The sequence below is a fragment of the Neocloeon triangulifer genome, unplaced genomic scaffold (assembly GCF_031216515.1).
Source record: "Neocloeon triangulifer isolate White Clay Creek 2 clone unplaced genomic scaffold, ASM3121651v1 ptg000017l, whole genome shotgun sequence".
Lineage (NCBI taxonomy): Eukaryota > Metazoa > Arthropoda > Insecta > Ephemeroptera > Baetidae > Neocloeon > Neocloeon triangulifer.
Genome location: NW_026775559.1, coordinates 2,276,284 through 2,282,343, shown reverse-complemented (window position 1 = coordinate 2,282,343; position 6,060 = coordinate 2,276,284).

The following is a 6,060-nucleotide window of genomic DNA, read 5'->3' as shown; positions in this document are numbered from 1 at the left end:
CGCACGACAAACAGGAAAATCTAATTCATAACTCGGCCCTGTCGGGGAAATTTGTTTTACTCGTTTTGTAACAAATCGGTTGTGTGTGTCTTGGGAAACATCTTGTTTCTTCAAAACAGTGTGTGTAGGTAATAATTTTCTAGCTGATAAAACGTATTTATGACTTGAATGACTAATCGTACAAGGCGAAAGCAAAACACCGAGGAAAGAGAAAAGACGATAGTTAATTATTATTTCTTTCTTTAAATATTTTCGTCTCTTTCTTTTCAATACAAAAAAAAAAAATAATAATAACAAAAACTAATATTAACATTAAAAAATAAAAATATATCGGAAGCAAAAATATCATGCAGGCTAAATGAGGGTAAATTTTAGTATAATAAAAACCATTTCAAAACTTTTCCTAACATTAAGTGATTTAGTTCCAGTATAAATAAAATTTTTAAAATTTTTGTTCAAACGGCGAGAAGACTTTCTTGAATTTCAATTTTAATAATCACTTAAGAAAAAAGATACCTCTTGCATGCTCCGCAGATCATCAAAGCATGTAAATATCTCCATTAAAAATCTAACAAGACGTCAATTTCTCAGCAGCCACCGAACCCTTCTTTCTGATTTGAAAAGAATATAGTTTTACATCTCGGGGGTGTTGTAATTTATTTGATGTGTTTATTACGTGCCAACTCTCTTAAGAATACAAAAAGGATTTTCCGACCGATTACGATGAGAGACGCTCTCTCAGCTGGGGGTGTCCTTTTAATAAATAATCCTGTATCGCATTATCAATATCGAACAGCGTGATATTTTCCCATGTATAATATCGAGGTCTATTTATTAAAATACATACCTTCACCGCTTGATGGTTTTTTTTTTATAAATGAATAGCCTCGTGCGCGATGCATCCTTTTCTCGAATAAGAACTCACGCTGGTCAAAACACGATTCGGATATGTTTTAATTTATTTATTATGCTCTCTCTGCTTTGAATCAAAATTATTTTTTATTACTTCGGTGCTGAACATTGAACAGTGACAGTGGAATTTGGGTTAAGGAAAGAAAGGACGTTTGAAAATTAACAGATGCGGGACGATCCTATAATTATCACACTTTTACTCTGCATCACTTTGTGGTCAGAAACAATTAAGGAAAACGTTTAAGCTGTGACTAATTTAAATTTAACACAAGAGAAAAGAAAAGATGAATTGAATAAACCATGCACACCCAACATTAAATGTGTCGCCAATGGCTATGAAAATATTGTAATGAATTAAATTTTGGACTTTTGTTATGATATAATTTAATTATCCTGAAGCTCATAAGTTTGATTCAATTTAAAGCAGCATCTTTAATTTAATTGTCTTTCAGTCCAAAAACACTTTCTTTTATTGATCAAAAATTAAATTTCAAACAGGTAGCTAGAGTAAAATTTTTTTTAGAAAATTTTGGAGAAGTTCTTCAAACTAAAGCAAGAGTGGTTATTTATTTTCAAAAAAATTCTCTTGTATTTCTCTATAAAACCCTTTCGTTTTTTTAAAGCCTCAACACTCCACATTCCAAACTCACAAAGTCGATAGATATCACGTTCCAACTCCGCCCCTGTAATCACATAATTTTCCTCACAAAATATCAAGATTTTCCAAAATTCCCCGGCAAACACGTCTTAAATCAAAGTACTGCATATCAAAGAACTGCCGGCCAATAAATTTAATTCACACTTCTTTCGAAAAGATGAACAACAGCAGTTCGGTTCGGGAAGATTTATGCCTTTCCAAGAAGCGGCCGCCTTGGTCGGGTGGAAGAATAAATAAGAAAAATCCCCTGCCGTAATCCCCCTCATTAGATCGCTGGGGCAAATTACAGCGCGGGGAGAGAGAGATTCCTCCTGCGCTCAGGGCGACGAAAGGGTGGCTTTCGGGCCATAAAGTCGGTTTTTGTGTGTCTGCTGGTGCATGCAATCCATTCAAGCCTGCTCTAATTACTCCATGGCACTCTTCAAAGGGCCCGCCTATCATGATTAATTGACAAATGGCGAGGAAAATAATTTATCTTGAGCCTAAGTAAGATACCAATCTGGGCAGACGAAAATTACACTGCACCATGCATGGCTAAAGCAAAAAAGAAAACACGCTTCAGTCGGTAATAGTGCTTTATCATCGTATCGTTGCGTCAAGTTTCTTTAAATAAATTTTTACTAGGGTGGAAAACTTTAATTCAAGCTCCGATGGAAATTCCTTGGATTTTGTGGTTGAAGTTGCAATCAGTTAAAAGTCAAAATATATTTTGCTAATTTACCCTCCTTCCAGATAATTTTTTGGCAACAATATATTTTTCAGACCAGTTTGATGAACATTAGTTATTTCTGCAAACATTAAAAATTATTATTTTTTTTAAATTTAAAAATTGGAAATGAGGCATAGGTATGGTAGGGTAAAAATTATACCTTTTGCTTGTTTCAAGAATGGCTGAGCCAAATATTTTTGTTAGTTTTTATAAATTTTGATTTACATTTTTTTATTATAATAGAAAACAATTAAGTAGAGTTATAAAATTAAAGTGAAAATTTTTTAGAATCTTGAAATCATAAATTATTCTTCTTACAAAATGCAACTTTGGCTCTAAATTCTACCACCCGATAATTTTTAGGAGCAATAAAAGGGGTGGCGTGAAACCACCCCCTCGTTAATTCGTGCATATAAATACTGCTTAAGTGGTGCTAATGCAGCATTAATAATTGTGAGGTGCGCTCGTAAAAGTTTGATTTATTTGTCTCCCAAAGGAAATATTAAACTTCTCCCCGCGCCCAAAAGTGCGGCCCTCCCGAATAATTTTTATGGTCCACACACCTGTGCAGTTAAACCATAATTTGGGCAAACTCCCCATAAATAACGTGGCTAATTCTCGGCCAATGAATGGTTATTAAACTTATTAGACGGATTTCTAAAGGCGGCATCACGCACGCATCTCTCGACTTTTACATCTTTTTGAGCTCCATTAATATATGTTTTGGAATGTTTCTTTATTTCTTTCACCCACATTCATGGAAATGAAATGATAAAGACGCTTGCATTCAGGCAAAATTTGTTTCAAATTAATTATATCCGTCTGATTCGTTTCTTCTTTAGGTTATTGGCGACTTTCATCAACTGGCGGAGAACGAAAGTGCATCCGAAAAATAAAGAAAACCGGTCGTGCATTTCTCTTCGGCTTTCCTTGAAAAAGAGCGAAAAATCCCCCGTTTTACAGCAGGTGCACTTTTCAAGTAACAAATAAATAAATAACTGAACTCAAAACCTGCTCCAGGAGCATCTCCATCGTGGTCGATAGAGCTGCTGTGCGATCGTCACTTTTGCCGCCGAGCATCGATTTCACTTTGTCATTGTCTTGCGCTGCTTCTTCTTCATAACAATTAATTCACGGTCACAATTCCATTTTGAATGAAGCGCGAGAGTTGTTTGAAAAGCGGTCAATTATACACATATTATTTTCACTCGCAGCTTCTAAACATTATTTGAGAATAAAGATACAGCCGTTAACTCCGCACAAGAGGAATTTATTTATGCAAACGGGGAAAGTAAATTGGACTCTTACTGACTGATGCCTGACAATGAGAGTGAGGCTGTGTCCATAATTGCTGTACCGGTACCGTGGCACCAATTTTGAGATTACTAAAAAACGTTTCATAATGACAGATTTGTGACAAGAAGTGGCAAAACCAAATGAATTGGTCTAGATTAAATGATATTTTTGTTATAATACATTTTAACTTAGTTTATCAATTTTTATTTAGAAAGTGTTAAATCATATAGTTAACCATATTTCAAAAATTAATATTTAAAAAAGAAGGAATATCGACATACTTAGACTATTTCTCCAGCACCCTTAAATCTCCCCCAAAATATGAAAATATTCCAATATTGTATCAGTTTAGAAAACGGATTTAAGGTGAACTTAAATGCATATGAATTGAATCTACACGTTTTCAAATAATTTCTATAAACAAGCATGAATCTTTTTCCAGCAAATTATTATTTAAAAAGCGTGCAGTTTGTTGTGAGTTGGCGTGAAGTTAATGCATGTCACTCTGGAGAATCGTTCGGAATTTTTTCTATTATTTCTCGTACATGAAGTGATGCGCCGCGTCAAGTCAAACGTGAAATATTTCCACAGCAGAAAGTAATAAGAAAATATTGATATGTGCACCGCAGAGAGCATCTCGGCGTTTCTATTTCACTTTTCTACAAATTCCAAAGACGTGCGCCTCCGTCTGCACATCAGAGAACCGCACTTGTACGTGAAGATGCTCAGATGCAGCAGGCGTGTGGCGAATCGATTTACTTTCTAAAAGCCTCAACTTTGGCGAAAAAGCCGCGTGATATAAAAAATATTATACATAAATGCAGGTAAAATAAATTATCCTCAGCGGACCCCTTTATACGTTTCACTGCGTCGTGCAGTCAATATTTATGGAATCAAGTGACGAGGCGCTGAAGAATTGTTACTATTGTTTTTATTTTGATTTACAGTCTTCAATGTCACACACGCCGGCCTTTGTGTTTGGTTGAATACGTTTGTGGACAATGAGATATTTGCATTAAATGAATTTTAAATCAAATGTCAATCAACGGAAAAATAAATAACGAAAGCTGATCTGATAAAGATAAAATTTGAATCCATTTTGGCTTAATAAATCGTATTGGTATAAATACAGGGTCTGTAGCGATAATAATTTGGTTATACAATAATAAAAATATCGCGAGAGGCAATAGTTCTTGCTTTCCCTCAATTTCTCACAGTGAAAAAAATACGAAAAATACTACATCACACGAATTTCTTCATTTTATTTCCCTAATTTCCAATATTATATATATCTCCCAAATTTTTAATCACATTTCTATTCCAGAAAAGTGTCTTGCGCTTCAGAAGTGGATATTTTGTATCTGTTTTAATATTTGGGGTCTCGAAATTTGATGAGCCTTTTTACTACGGGCCAGGAATGCACCAGCGCCGAGCACTTTGCGGGGCTCAACTATGCGCGCGTATATATAAGTTGGCTGGAATATATTTTTATCACTATTATTATTATGGCCTAGTCCGTCTGACATGGTTAGGAAAATGATGAGCCTGGAATGGAATTTTTATCATGATGGGGAAACAAATAAAGGGATTGCAGACAGAGAGGGCCTAATAGAAGGGTTGCATGAGAGATGCGTGTGATGCGCTTTTCAAGTCACAGCAGGGAGAGGACGGGGCTTTTAAAAGAGATTTTCCCTCAAGATTTCTGCCTTCTTATAATGCGCAGCTCAAAAATGAGGATTTAATTCGGTAATAAAATAGGAAAGCGCGGTGCTTGTGTAAAACAAACAGAGACGCTCTCCCCGGCCGGCCAGATTGATTTTCAATTTCACCAAACGAAATTAATTTTTATATTGAATTTGAAAGTGATCCTATTTATATAATAATTATTTATCAAAATGCTGCAGAGATGGTCAGAGTAATTTCCTTAACTAGATTGCCAACATTATCATTAGCTCCGAATACCAACCATTTGTTTTCCCCCAGCGGCGATTTTCGCTTTTTATCACAACAATCGTGGGATATTCGATTTCTGCTGCATTATAAAAGCGCCATTAAATTATTACGGTGGTAAAAATAAAATTAGGATAGGAACCACCTAATGGCCTAAGTGAAAAGAGAACCATTTTGAACATTTTTGCTGTTGCATGGTGCGCATTTTATAATTTCACTTTCATCAATGATTCAACGACGTATTGCGCATAAGTTTCTATGAAAATGCGGTGTGAATTGACTATGTTTTCCAATCAATACACTACAGTATATCCTGAACTAAAATCTACAGAGACAATTAAATTATTTGGTTTCAAAAAAAAAAGAGAAGCTTAAATGTATCACCATCGCCAGGCAGCTAGGTAAAATCAAATGAGATCATTGGCCAACCTGGCCACAACAATTATGAACTAAAATTTCAACAGAGAGCATTGCAGTACTAATTGTATTATAAAATTTAAAGGTAAAAACATAAAAAAATTATTTTTATAAAAAA